This window comes from Mesoplodon bidens, assembly GCF_964165515.1.
Source record: "Mesoplodon bidens genome assembly, chromosome: 16".
NCBI lineage: Eukaryota > Metazoa > Chordata > Mammalia > Artiodactyla > Ziphiidae > Mesoplodon > Mesoplodon bidens.
In genome coordinates, this window is record NC_138173.1 from 66,352,937 (window position 1) to 66,372,159 (window position 19,223).

Genomic DNA, 19,223 nt, shown 5'->3' on the forward strand with positions numbered 1-19,223 from the left:
AAACCAAACCAAAACCCAATACCACCACTGTGCTACTGTGGACGCCTAGAAAAAACATTATTTCTGGTTATCCCATCTCTGTACTTAATTGTCATCAATGAGCAACACATTAACATTTAGTTTATTTATTTGAGCAACCTGGAGTAAAACCCAAGGAGTTGCTGGCTGTTGGCTAGAAGTCAAACAAAACAAAGAATTAATTGGAGCAAACGCTGTGGAGTGTGCCAGTCTGTGACATGCATGGAAGCAGGCAAGAAAAGCCAGTTGCCTGGACAGAGTAGCGGAAAGAATGAAAAGAACAGGGACTGTGTAAAAAAGGCTCAGGAGATAAGAAAACCTGAAAACACAGCACTGTAGAGAGACTGTAAAACTGCAGTGAGGGGACTTCCCTGACAGTCCCGTGGTTAAGACTCTGCGCTCCAAGTGCAGGGGGCTCAGATTCGATCCCTGGTCCGGGAACTAGATCCCACATGCCGCAACTAAGACCCGGCGCAGCCAAATAAATAAATAAATATTAAAAAACAAAACCAAACAAAACTGCGGCGATGCTGAGAAAGAATGAAAGATCATCTTAGCTATGGTGGTGGCATGGTGCCCTGCAGAGTCATTGAAAGGCATTGGGTGTGGTCATTCAGTGAGTCTCAGTGGGACAGTGTGGAGACTCTAAGCTGGCAAAGTTCTGTGGGTTTTTGTGAAATGCCTATTCAGGATACTTGGTTCATACCAGGTCAGCAAGCTCTGCTGATGTTCCCTTTCAGATCCTAAACACTGCTAGGTTCTCTTTTTCTCTAGGGCTTTTGGTTATGATTGACCAGTGACCTTGGGCTCAGGACTCTGATCCCCCAGACTAATTCACACTCAGCAAATTGATGTATACATCTTGATGTATTTGTGGGCCAAGCCTGATGATGATGATGACAATGATGACGATGATAGTGTGAATTATGACAATAAAAAATATAGCATCCATATAGCAGCTTAGAAAGGCACTCATATCCAATGCCCTCTGCTGTCAGCAGAAAATGAAAATGCCCATCTCCAGATGCCTAGAAGGGAACAGAAATCACCCAGGTGGTATGTGCAGAAGGAGAGGTGTATGTCAAAGCTAGGAAGGGGCTGCCCCCTTTACAAAAGAGCCTGGAGAGATTTGAGTGAATGCATTCATGTTAGCTCTGGGTATTTCTGAACATCAGCCAGGAGAGCTAATTCTCTGATACTATCGTTTCCCACGCCTCCATCTCAATACGTACGTGTATCTCCTCGAGTCTCTGCACAGATATCTGTCCCTGAAAAAAAGAAGCTCTCCTAAGAGCCCAGAGCGGAGCCTCAGTGTTTTATATAATCATAATTTCATGCATAAAAGAATCAGTAGGGAGTGTATTTATCAGTTTTGCTGCATAACAAAGAACCCCCTACTCCCTAGGTCTCAGTGCTTATAATCACTAAAATTTATTTTCCTTTCATTTTACATGATGCCTACAGTCAGCAGGGCCTCTGCTTCAGGCTGTGTGTTGACTATGGGTCATTTCCATAGGGTTTTGTTTGTTTGTTTGTTTTTGCTTTATTGATTGATTGATTGATTATTTTTGGCTGTGTTGGGTCTTCGTTGCTACATGTGGGCTTTTCCTAGTTGCGCTGAGCGGGGGTTACTCTTCGTTGCTGTGCGCATGCTTCTCATTGCAGTGGCTTCTCTTGATGCGGAGCATGGGCTCTCGGTGTGCGGGCTTCAGTAGTTGTGGCATTTGGGCTCAGTAGTTGTGGCTTGCGGGCTCTAGAGTACAGGCTCAGTAGTTGTGGCGCACAGGCTTAGCTTCTCTGCAGCATGTGAGATCTTCCTGGACCAGGGCTCGAACCCACGTCCCCTGCATTGGCAGGTGGATTCTTAACCACTTTGCCACCAGGGAAGTCCTCCATAGGCTTTTTTGATCTGTGACTGCATTGGAAGGAACAGCCCCAAAGCACAATGGGCAGTTCTGGCAGAAGGCAAGAGTCTAAGAAAGCAACCTCAGGTAGGCAGTCACCTTAGACTTTTGCAGGGTGTGGCTCACAGTCCACTGGCCAAAGAAATTCAATGGGCCAAATCTAACAACAGAATTGAGAAATTCACTGGCCCTGCAGGGAGATGTGGTAAAGGTTTGTATGCACAAACCTTTTACAGAAGACTGAATTGTAATACAAATCATCACAGGGGTTGTCTAAGCATGCCAGTTCCAGGGCCCATCTTCAACTATTTTAATTCAATAGGTCAGAGTAAGTAATAACAGTAGTAGTATTAATAATAATAAAATCAATGGCTAGCATTACTGTTGGCCTTTTATGAGCCTGACACTGTGTTAACTACTTAAACGCTTGATGTTTAGTTTAATCCTACGATCTCTCTGAAATAGGAACAAGTATGATCTCCGTTTTACAGGTGAGGAAACAGAAGCTCAGAGAGGTTCAGAAACTTCCCCAGTTCACACAGCTAGTAAATGGTCGAGCAGGCATATGGATCTGTGGAGTGGAACTTCTGAGCCCCAAGTCTTTTTCAGTTTCCCAAATATGCCCATCTCTCTCCTGCCTCAGGACCTTTGCACTTCCTTTCACCTCAGCCTTTATAACATTTCCTTCCATTCATTCACTTCATTTCTCAAGTTTCAAGTGGAAACGTCACTTCCTCAGAGAGGCTCCCTGACCTTGGCCTCTGACTGATCCACTCTGTGGGTCTCCCAGATTTTCTAAGCCTCTTCTGATCTTCTGTGCTGGGGCGACTTTCTTGATGGGCAGCCCAAACTCCTGAGTATCACCTGGCCTCCTAACACCTCAGGCTGTCTCAGCCTTCCTCAGGGAAGGCAGGGGATGGGAATGAGCCAATAGATAAATCTCTCTCCCTTCCTTCTCCTGGACAAGCTGTCCAAGTTTTCCCATCTGGCCCATCGTCTGAGCCATTGGCTGTACTTTATTGCAAGGCTGGTGCCAGCTTGGTAAACATCACCTTGCATCCGCTTTCCCTCATTCCTTGCCTCGCTGCCCTGGACTCCACTTCCCAATAAAGCCTTTGCAAGTAAGCTTACTGCAGGCTCTGCTATCTTGGAAATCCAGCCTGAGGGACGACCCCCCACCCACCCCGCATCCTACTTACACTTGACCCCCACTTTTATTTCTCTAATACCCTTTACCCTATACTTTTCTCTCACAGCTTTTCTCATACAACTGGTAATCATATATAATGTGCACTTTTTTTTGTCTGCACCATGCAGCTTGTGGGATCTTAGTCCCCTGACCCAGACCCAGGCAGTGAAAGCACCGAGTCCTAACCATTGGACTGCCAAGGAACTCCCAATGCAGTGATGCAGTGTTTTTGTTTTTGTTTTTTTTTACCACTGTGTTCTCTGCACTTGGTGCATGCCCAGCACATAGCAGTTGATCAACAAATATTAGTAAATGAATGTACATGCCTGGGCTTGAGTCCTTGTTCTGTCTGTGTTGCTTTTTTGTAGGTTGCTAAAGGTCTCTATGCTTCATTTTGCTTCCATTTTGGGAAAATGAGACTGGGTATCTGTTTCAGAGGTTCTGAGACCAAAATGTGCTGATCAGTGCAGATGTTCAATAACTGATCACCATCGCTGATATTGTTTAACTAGACCAGCGATGGACAATCTTTTCCTATAAAGGGCCAGAGAGTAAATATTTTAGGCTTAGCAGGACAAATGATCTCTGTCACAAAGACTCAACTCTGCCATCGTGGTGTAAAAGCAGCCATAAACAATATCTAAACAGGTGGGCTTGGCTGTGGTCCAATAAAACCATATTAGCAAAAACAGGGTGATAAGCCAGATTGGCCCTCGAGTTATACTTTGCCAGACCCTGCGCTATACAGTCTGAGCAGTGTGAATCTAAAAGTTCGTAGTAAACCACATCAACAGATTGCAAATATTCGTGAACTTTCTAGGCAAAGCTTATCTCTGCATTTCTTTCCAGTGTTAAACATGTGCAATATTTTCCTGGCAGTGACAGTGTACTTTCAGGGAAATCTGTGTTTTCAGAGTTTGTGTTTGTTTACAATATTTCTCTAACAAGTGTGAGTGGTGGGAGTCTCCCCACATATTTCCTCTCTAACTCCTTTTTCCCTGGTAATGGTGTACCTTCTTTACCTACCTCCAGAGCTAGTCTGTGGAGAGAAAACTTGGAATTTGGGAGACTGGAACTTTACTTGTCTCTCAGGTAGAAACTTTGTTATATAGCAAATCTATTTAGAATAAGTGGTTTCCTAGAAAAGATATGAAAGAAATGATCCACTTAAAAAAAATTAGCCAAGTCTTTGGAACAGGACAGATTTTTTTATATATAAACGTATAAAATGGGGTCAAGAAAGCAAGACAAGTCTGCTTTAGAGAGACCATTAGTAGTTTTTTAGGGCTTACTAAGCGTCAGGTATGTGGGAGAGGGACCAGGATACCATGATTGATGGTTCATCCAGAACTACATGGAATGTGGTTCTCCACAGGGAAACTGAGGTGCTGTTAACAGAAGAAGCGGGGAAGAGATGCTAGAGATTAAAAATTGCAGCTGGTGTGGGTAAGTAGGAGGTGGCTGTCTCACCTTTTTCCTGTGAGCATCAGCTCACCTCTGTTGTGCTGATGAAAAAAGATATTGTGAAAAGCATCTTATCCATCACCTGGTACAAAATAGAGCTGGAATAAATGGATGCTACGGGTTTTCATATTTCTTTATTGTAATTATGTATAAAATATGACACGCCACACATCCTAAGAAGGATTAAGCCCATCTGAGCTGATCACATGTTTGCTAGACTCTGATGCACATCACCGAGGGCCCGTGCGCTGCACATCTTTCTGTTCTTCTGTCCTTAGAGTTTTGACACTGACTCTCCCCATGGTTGCAACATGGCTGCCTCAGCTTCAAGAATCATGTCTTCTTAAGACATCGTTTCAGATACAAAAGGCGGGAATGTGTGCGAAAAGGGCTCCTTTCATGTATTAGGCAGGGAATCTTTCCAAGAAGCCCTCCTCCTTACGTGCCATTGACCAGAAGTATGTCACATGTCCAGCCCCAAACCCATCTCTGGCAAGGCAAGTGCAGTTACTATGATTAGCTGTAAAGAATCATGATTCATCCACTGGGGCTGGAACAAGGAAAGGGTCATGGCCATGGGGCAGGCAGTACTTCCTTTGGCATCTCTCTTTCCTTCTCATGGCTAGAGAACATGTCTGTTTTGTTCACAGTTCCTAACCCAGTGCCTGACCTAAAACAGGCACTCAATATATATTTGTTGGGGACTAAATAAAGTAATGGATGAATATATTGACTAGATTGTCCTTTTTTCTCATTTATTCTGGTTTCCTCATTTCTCTGAGTCTGGCTGTCCTGGAGCTATTCTTCCTGTCTGAAGATGAGCCTTCCTAAATTTGGTAACATGGTAAGAAATGAATCTGACCTATCACAGTGTTCATTTGCAGCCTTTGGTGTGGGTTGATTATTGTGGTCAAGGAGAGGACGGGAAGGTACATTCAAGGCCTGCTTGCATGGGCATGACCAAGACCATTCTCAACAAAATGAAAAATCAAGGTACCTTGTTCTCTTTCATCTTCTCTCTGAGCAGTTTCCTATGGCTTTTCAAGCTCATCTATTAGAATGTCAACAAAATCACAGAGATCTGCAGAAAATATTACAGAGAGATGGTTTGAAGTCACCAAGCACCTTGGAAGCATTAGTTTATTAAGCATTTAATGAGATAATTATAAACCTCTTCCACTGAGCTCATAGCTCAAAATGTCTAAACACCCTCTCTAGGTATCACTTAGTTCATCCAGTTTGAATGAAGCAGTAGAAAATATTTTCTTTTAAGTAGGTGATTCTCCTGGATTTTTCATGATTTCAGTCTTGTTTGCCCCCATTACTGGGTCAAAATGGGCACTTCTTTGCTTGATTCTAGAGTATTCTTGGGAAGGAGATAGAATGATAGAATGATTGTCTAATCTCAGTTGAATCTGATCTCTATCACTTATTAGCTGTGACTCACTGGGTAAGTTGCTTAATATCTCCAAGCCTCAATTTACTCATTTGCAAAATGGGGCAATAATTGAGGGTTGTTCTGGCACAGTGTTTGCAGCAAAGTATGGGTGCAATAAATGCTATCTGCAATTGCTTTTGCCAACATGTTATGGTCTTCACCCTGTCATTGAAATGAGCAGCTTTTACAAAGACAGCTGTAAATTTGTCATATTTGAAAAACAGATATTGCTATTTGGGAAACCCCAATGTCAGTCCAATAATTGTGAGGCAAAGAATACATCTGTATTGTTGGCATGGTTCTGGACACTGGGATTATATTCAGAACCTGGTGGGGCCTTTCAGGTTGCTGAAAATGACTCTGACCAGTCAACTAAGGGTGGTTAAAAAATACCCATGGAACTGATGTCTATTTGGTTTGCGTAAATGAGTTTCTTTAGGTTGAGTTGGCTAATTGTGTCAGTCAAATGGCCACTTCAGGTTTCCTGAGTTGATTCCGTCCTGCAGTTGGGTGTGAAAGATGGAGTTATGTAATGTGGCAGCATGGAAGACATAGAGGACCACAGGCTGGACCATGTCGGTCTTCACCATGCTGTCCACTAACACATGGTCACTTCATCAAGTCACCTCAGCATTCTAGGACCTCTGACCTCTAAAGTGAGAATTTAGTACCCACCCATATAATTTAGCTGGTTATTGCAGAGTAATGATGAGAGGATTTTGTTGTGGTAACTATTATTACTGTTACTCAGTGGGGTCTGAGAGGAGAGTTTCTTCAGATGCCAGAAACTCCTTGGGTCAAGGACTATGAGAACACTTATCTTTCTATGATCAGTTCTTTCCAACTTTCTGGATAAAGTTCACACTAAATGTAAGAGGAGCTATTAAAAAATATCTCTGACTGGATCACCTGGAACTCTGAACGGACTAACGTGGAAGTTTGGTTTCTGAGAAGCACACACTAGGACAGGAAGAAATGCCCAAGAGATTTGTTGGAGGAAACACCTGTGAAGAAAGAGGAGGAAGTAGAGGAGGCAGGGAGAGCTTTCAGACCCCACTGCAGGTCTCACACCTGTGAAAGGAGAGGGGGAAGGAGGAATTGGGGAGAAAGAATCTCACATGGGAGTGCACATCTAAAATCTAGTATTTGGCTAGCCAGTGGGAGTCCTTGAGCCCAAACTGCCCATGACAGCTGTCGTCTGTCCTGCAGAAATGGGCTAGGGCTAGTCCTCTTGCCATCCTCAGTCATTTGCAGGGAGCATCCTTTGGGGGGTTGTGGTCTTGGCACGAACGCAGTAGTGGGCCCAGCAACAGGGGATTTAGTCAACTATGCGTCTCATTGCAGAAGAGTTGAGCAGTACGTTTTCATGGCCACCCACCAGATTGTCAGAGGTTTTCTCTTTGCAACACAGATCTTAAGGAGTTTGAAAAACAAACCCAAACATTTGTGATAGTGTAGGTTTTGTACCCCAAATCAATGTTCCATTCTGTCCCTTGACTTTCACTTCCCCCTCTGTTTCAGCTAGACCAATCATGTTGAAAACCCCACCCAGGTTTGTAGAGTTCCTCATTTGACAATTTAAAAAAATCTGTATGTGAATAAGTCACATGAACTTACTTTGTTTTACCTCCTCAATGAATTATGATTTACTCTCTTGGGTTTCCTATGTTTTCCACCTCTTTACACATCCATCACTCCTTTAGATGGGAAAGGTGACTGAGGTCAGTTTGCTTCTCTGCCTTCCAGTCTGACCAAATGGACCCAGTTATCCAAAGGGTTTGGACAAGAAGCAGATCATCCAAAAAGATGTATGATAGAAGGGAAGAATTCTAAGGAGGTAATCCACAGATGATGAGAGGAAGGCATTGGAAGTGCCTGTAGGGTTTGCTGAACGTACAGCATTCTTGAAATATGTCATCATCATGGGATACTGCTTGGGTGATCACTGAGGGACTGCACTAGGATTTGGCACTCTAGAGTCAAAGAAAATGGTTGTTTATTAGATGTTTGAATAGTGGTTGCCTTCTCTCAACAGAAAATAGATTATTTTTCCCATTGAAAAATAAGTTGTGTTGATGGAGATTGTGGCAGAGACTAGCCAGACACTGCCTAGACCTTCTTCGTCTTCCTTCTGAGCATACCACTGGATGAAACTTCCTGCCTCCTTTATAGTTAGATGTGGTTGTGTAATCAAGTTACAGCCAATAACAAATGGGCAGAAATGGTGAATATCACTTTCAGATCTGTCGTCCCTGCCAGGAAATTCTCATGTTCTCTCCCATCCTTTGCATGCTGGTTGGATGCAGAGGGTCCAGTGGAAACTCCAAGGTCCTAGAAAATGTCAGAGCCACTGAATAAAGGAGCCAGGGTCTCTAAATAACCACAAAGAGAAGAAGACGCTGCTGACCCACATTGGGCTGGAAATTGAGTGGAAAAAGGATGTATTGAGTGAAGCAGCCGAATTTTTGAGTAAGTCAAAGCAGTTGTCTTATCCAGATAAAACAGAGAGTGTGTGGACACTGTTGATGAAGAATCATGCCAAAGGAAGGGAGACCTGGTGGAAGGTCAGTGAGCTCAGTTCGGCAAGCAATATTTGAATGACATCTTGAGTGGAGCACCGTGCTCAGTCTTGAGACTAAGGGTGAGTGAGACGTGTTTGCTGCCCTCAAGGGCTCAGTGCTATAGATGCAGACTTATGGTGCAGCTTGACAAGGCAACAGCTATTCGTGCAATGTACAGAAGAAGCTAGGAGCCAGAAAAATTAACTTCCCCTGGGAATGGGGTGCAGGAGTGGCTTCTCAGAGGTGGCACCTGCCCTGGGCTTTGAAGATTAACAAGGTGGGTAAGGACCCAAGCAGCTGTGCAGGGAGCATTTCTGGCAGAGAGAGGAAAAGAGAAGAGCAGGGATGAGACTGACACCAATTCACCGTCCCTTATGTATAACCTTGAAATCTAATATACTGTGAAAAGCAAAATTTTGTAACCCATTTTGGGTAAAAACTGAGCTAACAAACTTATTTGGCAGTAACACTTGCCTTGAATTGCCACGAAGTTGTCTGTACCCTTTATTTATCCCACTTAGTGTGGGTATTCACATGCTTCACTGCAGAAATATTAATGTGTTTGGTTATGGGGTATACTCTAGTCCCTGCTAAGGTATTTCATAACTTCTCTATACGCACTACATTACCTCTCTAAAATCTAAAAAAGTGATGAATAACACACCAGGATTCGAGTTTTTAGAACTGTACTGATCAGTTACCTTTGTGGGTGTTTACCATTCACAAAGTGCTTTATGATCACATAGGATGGATGGCTTCTTTCTACAACATGGAGTCACATGGCGGTTTTCCAGCCCTCCAACTTCACCTGGCATCACCCCCATCTCTCTTGCTCGGCCACACTGGCCTCCTTTCTGTTTTGTGAATAAGCCCAGTGTATTGCAAGTCTCAGGGCCTTTGCGCTAGCTGTTCTCGCTACTTTGAAAGCTCTCCTCCTGGCCCTTTACAAATCTCATTCTTGTTCTTGAGGTCTCCAGTTTAACATCTGTTCCTCAAAGAACCTTGCCCTAAGTCTACCGCAAATGGTGGCCTTCATCATAGCACTTATCAAAGTCTATAATTATTTTATTTCTTTATTTGTTTATCGCACATCTCCCACTTAATGTAATGTCCAAGATGTCAGGACCCCTGCTTGCTCTTCACAGCTGTGTTCCTGATGCCTCGTGCGATATTTGTAGAATGAATGGATGAATATATCAATGAACAAGCTATAAAACTCAAATCCTCTCTAAGTCTATGAGCTCCTTGCTGTCAGGGTTTTTGTCTTAGGGTGATGACATATAATGGAAAGACCATAGATTTTGTTCTATGATCAGACATAAATTTGCTGTGTGACCTTGGGCAAATTCTACCACCTCTCTGAGCCCAGGTTTCTCTTTTTTTGCCTAACGAAACTAATAATAGTACCTATCACATGGGAATGTAAGTGACAGAATGATAATAAATGTAAACTTTTCAGCATGTTGCCTGGCACATTGTAGGTGCTTAATAAATGCTGGATGAAATGAGTGAATGAGCCTGAGGAAGACACAGAAGGCTTTGCTCCTTTCCCTGCCCTCACATGGTGCCCCTACCCCTATCTAGCCATAAAGGATCCAGGTGAGATCAGGTAGATGATAAAGGATTGGAACCTAGCAGCAAACAAGCCAATATTGAGCACTTACTGTGTGCAGCTGCTGGGTTAAGGACACTATAGGACAAGTGGAGATGACTGAGGCATATTCCTTGTCCTCAAGGAGGTGGCATTTCAACATGGCATTTAGCATTTGAAGATATTGGTGGATAGAGACATGTGGGTGAGAAACAGCATGGTCAAAAGGCATGGTCATAGGATGAGGATAATGGTTTGGGGAATATTGAGGAATCCAGGATGTGAGAAAACAGAGGGAAAGACGTAGCTGGAGAGTTGGTTGGGCTCAAACGCACGAGGAGTCTGATTGCTGAGCTGAGGAAATTGGACTTGATTCTGTAGATAATGGTGAGTCAATAAAGGCTCTTGAAGAGAGAAGAGAAATGACCCGGCTAGCAATAGGAAGGATGAACTGAGAAGAAAACCCTGAAATGGCCCCAAAGCAGGCAGTCCCTCTCAGTGGACTGGGTCAAACACCTTTGTCAATAAACGAGGGTTATAACATCTTTAATTTCATTTTCAATCAGTGCAGGGACTCTCTAATAGTGGACCATTGGGAACTAGAATTGTTCTCTTTCCTGTGTGGAGAAACATAGGAAGCTGAGGGTTTGATCCCTGTCCTAAATGATCTTACTTCAGTAGAGGGGAGAAGAGTTGTGCTCACCTATTAAGTCACATTTGTTCAATCAACTCGCAGTTTTCGAGCTCCTGTCACAAGTCAGCACTGTGCTAATGGCAGGGGTGTAAGAATAAAGGCATATCACCTGTTCTCAATGGGTTTCACAATCTACTGGGAGAGGAATACAGTGACTGCAGTGGGTGGCTAAGAGCCACCAAGAATGGAACCAAAAGTGATATGAAAATTTAGGAAGAGAAAACGAGGCATAGAGGCTGATGTAGTGGAGAAAGATTTCTCAGAGCCCATGGACTTCAACTTCAAACTCATTCAAGGGATTTTGAATGATTGCTTTGGGGAACAACACAGAAGAGTAGGAAGACAGCATTATACAGAGTAGGAGAATGAACATTTTGGAGTCTGACTACCTGGGTGGTATGGATTCTGAGTCCACTTCCTACCTGTGTAATAGTTAACTGGAGAAATCACTCTGTTTCCTAGCCTCCTCACCTGTAAAATGGGAAAATGGGGGAAACTCACCTGTACAACTGTGGAAAGCATAGAGCAGGTGTCAGCAAACATTTTCTGTAAAGGATCAGATAGTAAATACGTTAGGTTTTGCAGGCCACGTGGTCTCTGTTGTAGCTACTGCACTCTCCCACTGCAGTGTGTTATAGCCTGCATATTTGTGTCTCTCCAACATTCATGTGTTGAGACCCTAAACGCCCAATGTGATGGTATTTGGAGGTGGGGCCTTTGGGAGGTAATTAGGTTCAGATGAGGTCATGAGTATGGGGCCCACATGATGGAATTAGTGCCCCTATAAGAAGACAAAGAATTAATCTCTCTCTGCTCTTCACCATGTAAGGACACAGTGAGAAGACAGCTGTATATGAACCAGGAAGAGGGTTCTCGCCAGACACTGAATCTGCCAGCACCTTGATCTTGAACTTCCTAGTCTCCAGAACCTTGAGAAGTAAATTTCTGTTAAGTCACTGGTCTATGGTATTTTGTTATAGCAGCCTGAACTAAGACAATGTGGAACGCATTGAGGACAATAGATAAATTAATGGTTATGTCTGTATGCTAATACAATTTTATTTATGGACACCAACATTAGATTTCACATCATTTTCACATGTCACAAAACATCATTATTATTTTGATTCCCCCCCCCTGCCATCATTTAAAATGTAAAAATCATTCTTAGCTCTTGGCTATACAAGTGGTGTGCTGGATTTGTTGATTTGGTCTACAAACTATAGCTGCTGGCCCCCGAGATATATTATAGAGCAACGGTTCTAAAGGTTAGCTGTTATTATTCTTAATTCCACTTATCGTATAGGAAAATGGACTTTAGAGAATTCATAAAAGACCCTGGACAAAATGTCGGTCCTGTGGCTCTTCATCAAGCGCTCTGCCCAGTGAAGAGGGAAGAAAGGCACAATTCAAGGTAACCGACTCTGGGTTCCTTCCTCCCCTCGAATTTCTCTCCACTTATCATCTCTCTTTACATATTATTTTTAGAACTCTCAAAATGGCAGCCACAAGAAAGCAGAATATCCAAAACAGAAGAAAAAAGGAACTAAGATGAAGGGAAATACCTTTTTCAGTGAACACTAGTCATTTACTTTGAATTCGGCCATTAATCCCAGGACAGAAATGAACCAAAATTTACCCAAAGACACATGAGTGTGAAGAGTTGAAAAAAGAAAAAAGTATGTTTTGGATTTTTTTACTTTAAAATACATTAAAAAATTTTTATTGGAGTATAGTTGATTTACAATGTTGTGTTAGTTTAAAATACATTTTTGAATTTAATGGTCTGTGCTTTGCTCCCCTCTCTTAGCTCAGCCAGCTTCCGTAGTACCCCTGTCCTCCTCATTTTCTGGGGAACAATGGATGTTTCAAATAAAAATAGGTGTAAATCACTGTGCAAATAAAATGAATAAATATGATGTGCCTGGAAACAGAGCTTAATTTGAAGCGGTCTTCTTCTCTCAGCCTGGGGAAATGCATATCTTACATTTGTGTGTTGCCTTGGTTTTTGGAAGGCTTCCATGTACAATTAGCTCATTTGTTTTTTGCAAGTCTTTTTCATTGTAAAAAAGGTGTTTGCATGCTCTCCAAATTTACCATTTCTTTTTCTTCTACCCCAGGGTAAATCAAAAGAAATTGTATAGTCAGTGAATCGCAATGAACTTTCTCTTAGCTGGTCGCCCTGCCCCTTCCTAGTCTTTAATCAAACCACATTCAGGGTCATCTTTCAGAAGCACACATGCTTAACATCCTTGGGTAGCTCTCCATCTGAAGATTTCTCTACCTTTCCAGTTACATTTCCTTTTCCACTGTGGACTCGGCATTCAAGTCACTCCACAGTTTACAGGGGTCAATGCTTCCTCACATCTTTTTGCCTTCTTTCACACTGTTTCCTTGGAATTGAATGCTTTCCATCCAAGAATCAGCCTACCTTGAGTGCAGACCAGAGAGAACAAAGGATGCAATCTGAGGAAGTTCTATAGCCACCAAGTCTCTCAGTTTTCCCTCACTCCTTTCAAACACCAGTTTCGTCTATTATTTTGAAGAATGAGAAATCCAGGAGTGGGAGTACCAATCCACGCTACAGTCTCAAACGTGTGGAGCATCTGCTATGTACTGGGTGCTGGGAATATACAGCAATGAATCATCCTTCAGTGAGCCTGCAGCTAGCAGGGAAGATAAGGCCAGTCCATGAATTCCCAGAACACCAGGCAGGAAGTTATAAGAAGAATATGTATAAATAGAGGGTTCCATATAAAGCTCAGAGGAGGGAAAGGCTATATTAAGCTGGAGCAATCAGAAAAGACATTTTGGAGCATTTGCTATGTGATTTGGACCTTGGAAACGAGAAAGATTTGAATAAGTGAAGATGGTTTGGAAAGTGGAAGAGTGTTGATGCCAGAAGTTCATTCCATGCAAAGCCAAGGAGGTGGAAGAGAGCTGGGCTTTCAGAGAGAACAAAGAGACTTAGCTTATGAAGAGCAAGAGGAGCTGAAGAAATAAAAGGAGAAAAGATGGATCAGGGCCAGGTAGCGGAGGAAGAAAAGGTGTTAGCTGATAAGTCACCCGCAGATCCCCAGACAACAAGCCAGCTGTACACTCAGAAAGTTTTTCTTCTGATTCAAGCTGGCAAAAGAGGTTGCCTGGCAGGGGTACCCCAGAACTTCATCAGAATGCTGCTTGTCCACTTTTAGACAATCAGCACAGTGGTGCCAACACTTTAGAGCTGTATTAAAATACTTTTGTTAATTTTGGACTTGTATTGGGTTTATTAGAAACGTGCACCCTGAAATGAGAGTTAGGGACCACTTGCTGATAAGACCCCAATATTGAACAGAAAAAGCCAGAGAAATGTCAAGTTATTCTGTGTGTACATGTGTTCACCTCTTGCAGAGAAATCATAGAGCTTTGCTAATGTCATGCTCCCAGATGGCCTTTTAAACATGGGAATTACAGATACATGAGCAGTAAAAGAAAACTGTACCTGAGAATGAAGATAATCAAAGAATTACCTTTATGTGGACATTTTCTATGTAAGATGGTATTATGTTGGCCAGAGATGGACCTTGACTCCTGGACTGATCAGACTCTAATTAGATCCTGAGCCCCACCACCTATCACAGCTTTTCTCAAATGGTAAGTGGATTACTTCTTAATTCTTGTCAACAAACATTTTCTGGTCCCCAACTAGGCATCAAGAACTGTGCTATATGCTAAAGTAGGTGGAGGAATGAAATGAAATTAAAATCGTCTTACTTCTTGACATCCTTGCAGACTATCGGGGTAGACACAGATCCACAGAACTTTTCAAAGCAATGTATTAAAGGATCAGATGGCAGTAAGCACAGGTGCCGTGGGAGCCCTGAGGAGGAACATCTCCTTAGTCTGGACTAAAGATTTTGAGAAGGGCCAAGGAGGGTTGACTGAAGAAACTGACACATCGGTACAATTAGAATCTTCTCTCCTGTTGGTCCAGCTTTAAAATCACAACATCTCAAAGCTGGCTATCCTCGAAATTAGAGCACCTATCAAATTTAATTGTCATCCCTTGCTTAACTGTCTGAGCTATGGTAAACTTCAAAGGACTTCAACAGTTTCTATTTTGTGCATAATGTGTCTCCACCACATAACAGTATCTGACGCCTAATAGGTTCTTGTAAATATGGGTTGTGTGTTAAGGAAGAAAACATTAGCCCAGGAATTTTCACCCTCACTCTCCAAGCGCTAAGGGGAATTCTGCTGTAATATTTAATTCATTCCTAATTCTGAGCCAAGTCTGGAAGGAAATGACAAAAGAAGGAAAAGCAAGTTATAATGTTGGACCAAGAGGAACTTGGAAATCAGCTGATTCTATGCCTCATTTCTACAGATAGAAAATTGAAATTCAGAGAAGTTATATTGTAACTGTTAATGCAATGTCACCCATGTAATTAGCAGCAGAGCAGGTCTAAACACCAGGTATCCTGATTGCAGTACTCCTATCCTGTGAGGCATACGTATTATTTTTCTATCAGTTACAGATATATAGGGAGAGAAGTGCAAAGGATTCTGGAAAGGGCTTATTTCTTTTGCCACCATATAGAATAGTCTGGATTCTAAAGGAGCTTCACGTTGCAAGGAAGGTTTTGTCTAACAGAACATTTTATGTGATAGGTTTATCCTCTACAAAACCCCCAAATTTTAAAGGATGTGTTCTTCTGTGCTAAGTAATTGCTTCTGGCAGGAGCATCTTCTTCTTTATAAAAAAGACCCCTTCTCTTGCTTTCATCTGATATCTCAGTAAGGCCCCAGAGGGAAATGTTGGGAACAAATGCTTGTTCGAGCTGTAATATTCCCTTGAAAAGTGAAGCTTGAAATCCTTTAGGGAGCCCAGTGTTCTTTCAAAATTGATTTTGACATTGTAGAACTACATCCTACCTAACTTCCATGCCAAAATATGTTGTGACTAGTGTTTGGATAGTTGAAAGGATATTTAAAATATAAGTTTTCATATCCAGAGCAGAAAAACAAATGGTTTGTATGCTGTGACCTGGGGATTATCCTTAAAAAGCATTTTCTAAAGAGGTTATAGGAAGAAATTATGAGAGTAAAAGATTAATTGGCAGGTATGAGATACTGTCCTAATAGAAAAGATTAAATGAACTCACCCCCACCAAAAAAAAGCACCAGGGAAAAACAAAATAAGAAAACTTGTTATTGTATTATCAACAATAAAAATCCATGATTTCTAACATTTATTAAGCACTCACCATATGCCGGGCACTGCTGTAAGCCCTCATAGGAATTAATGCCTCTAATCTTCCCAAGAACCCCATGAGGAGGGTACAGTTAATATCCTCATTTTAAAAAGAGTGAAATAAAGCACAGAAAACTAATGTAACTTGCTGGAGGTTACAGTCTAGGAAGCAGTGGAGTTCACATTCAAACATAGGGAGTCGGGCTCCAGAGTCCATGTATTTTTTATTTTTTAAGTTAAAACTTTACATACCGAACTAACGTGTCCTGTGGTCATACCTCATGATCCCAAATTCCACTTAACATGAATGGACAGGTACGCATACAAATATTTATGCACAAGGATGTTCAGCAAACCATTACTTCCAATAATGGAAATTGGAAACAATCCAAATACTGAAAAATTAGGGGTGTATTAAGTGCTCAGTTGAAAAAATGGAAAAAAGAAAGCAAAACACAGAGAAGAAAATGAAGTCCCTCATAATCCCTATACTCTGAAATAACCAGGAAGAAATTGCTGAGCTTGTCTTTCCAGCTTTTTTCTATATTTTGTTTCTGATACAAAATTGGGATCATACTGGATATATTGCTTTATAATTTGACTTTTCTATGCAGATAGTATTATAAATCCTTTTCAAGCCACTAGTTATTCTTCTACCACTTATTTTAATGGCTTCAAGGTGTTCCTTTATTTGTACATATCATGATTTATTTAAATGTTTTATTGTTGGATCTGTGCTCTTTTAACCATTATTCTATGATGCCTTAATGGATGGTAACCCACTGATCTCTAAAAGTAGCACAGGCTCTCTAACTTGGAGCTCAAGATATTGAATGATTTGCCCTAACTATTCTAATTTAATCTTCCTGCCTTTTATAATTCACTGACCCTGAATTATAGAATCATTTGTTCTAGAAGTGTAACTGGGCATCTCTTACAGCACTCGTGCAATTCCTCTTATGGCATGAGTAGATCTACCTAATGATCTAGCTATATTCTACTAGGCTGAAAACTTATTGCAAGCAGAATGTCTGCCTGAATCAACTTCCTAACCCCATACGGGAGGATTGTGTCGTACATTTAGTAGATGCTCAGTAAGTGTTTATGGAATAAATGAAGGCCATACATATTATTTTTAACAGTGTAAAAATTTCAAATATCTAATGATGGGGGCAAGTTGAATAAACTATGACATGCTGGTATAAAGAATTTTGAACAATAATTAAAAGGAGAAACACAACAAAAGAGAAAAGGTCTGAAACAAAGCAGAAATAGAGTTAAATTCTTTAAACCAGATCCCTTCATACCTCTTCCAAACTTCTGTTCACTACTCCTCCACTTAGTCTGACTTCTTAGAATGGTTCACTGCTCACAAGCCTACAATTCTCAGCCTCCTTCTTATCTGAGATCTTCTGTAGCTCTTTGTATCACAGTACATATCAGAGAAACCAGAGCACAGCTGGGGCTCAAGGAATGGTTGTTGAATGAATGATCAATGGAGAAATATGGGTAGACAACAAGACTTTGGGCCCTGGTCTTGATGCTGGCATCATTATTCTCCTATCTTAGCAGATTTTCTTAAACTGTTCTCCCTGAATCCCCAGGAATCCACACACACACAAATTGTGGTGATTATAATAGAAAAAATATATTTAAACTTATTAGTAATGCACAGGCTCAGCAAAATGTCAAGTTTTTCTAATTTTGCTGGAATGAAATCAATTTAGTGTAGCAACACAGCCTCATGCTAATTAGAAGCCTTAACTGGCATCTTCAATTAAGAAAACTGTGAACCATCAAAATCACTTAAAAATAGTATTTTAAAAAATGGGTACATGATCTTTTAAAAACTTAAAACCTGTTGGGATAAAAATAATTAGTATAAAAAACTGAAAACTGTTTTTAAAAATTGGGATTCAGTTTTAAAATCTGTAAAATGGAGATTGATCTCCTAGGTAAATCTCAGATATTTATATCCTAGGTACAGATTAAAATTACCTCAGTTCCTATCTTTGTCCATTGTTATACCATCAGAAGGCCAAGGTCCTATCTCTTTGTCTATTCCCAATTCCTAAATCAGAGGTTGGGCTATGTTAGTTGCTAAACAAATACTTGTTGACTAGATAACTGAACAAGCTTTGACCACTTTCTGAAAAGGAAGAAAAGGAATTATATCCCAGGATATAAGTGAACCATTTAGGGAATAATGATGAGTTAGACCATATTGACTTTTACAAATGGGAACTGTGAGGCCACTTGGACACAGACAATTGGCAAGTTGAATAACTGCATTGCTGGTGGGAAGGGAATTAGGTAGGAACTCAATGAACCAAGCATCTCTTTGGGAATGGTCACAGACAGTGGGAACAAATAGGTAGCAATTTTTAGAAAGAAGAAAAAGAAACACAGACAATTATTGCCTACCGAATTTATCCATCCTTGCTCTCCACAAGTCTCTTTCTTTAGTTCATGAATGAAGAAATAAAAAGAACATGACCCATGAGGACTGAAGCAAGGACTCAAAAGATAGAGTTTGTAATGTAAGGATGAGGATGATGAGGAGGAGGACAACAATGATGCTTATCAACATTTTATGATCATTTGCTACGTACAAGACACCTTGCATAATGGAGTAGGGCCTAATGGAAGGAGAGAAGATGATAGATTAAGGAGATTAAATAAAATTATTAAGTAAAGGACCTTAATCTAAGAGGAATCAATTAAGTCTTCTTTTCACCCATTAGGGTCAAACAGACCTATATTTGAATACAAGTGTACTAATTACTAACCATGTGAAGCTTGGTGAGTTGCTTAACCTCTCTGAGCCTCAAATTGATTACCTGTAAAAAGGGAAAAGGAACACTTAGTTTACAGCACTATTGTGAGGATTTCATGAAATATTATATATGGAAGTAATTTGTTAACTGCTACACAAATATGAGATTTCAAAGATTAACTATTCCTATTACTCAACAGTTAGATAAGATGTACACAAACAACCATGAATAGTAAGCAGTGGGTGATTGTGTAGGAGTGGGAAGGAGAGCCATGTGGTAAAAGCTGAGTGGTTGAAATGAGGCAAGAGAACTAATGGGAACTATATCACATCGGGTCTGCAGACCCATTGT

At 41.2% G+C, this 19,223-nt stretch overlaps 1 long non-coding RNA gene across 21 annotated transcripts in view; it reads left to right on the plus strand.

Annotated features, from left to right (window-relative positions):
• LOC308630271 overlaps positions 1-19,223 on the plus strand; it is a 369,427-nt gene that overhangs the window by 335,490 nt on the left and 14,714 nt on the right. For 15 of the 21 annotated variants that reach the window (XR_014017791.1, XR_014017792.1, XR_014017793.1 and 12 more), the window contains one exon: positions 12,166-14,495. The exons of 1 other annotated variant lie outside the window; for it this stretch is intronic. This is a non-coding gene — a long non-coding RNA (uncharacterized lncRNA). 5 more of the 21 variants (XR_014017803.1, XR_014017804.1, XR_014017805.1 and 2 more) reach the window with 5 other exon arrangements.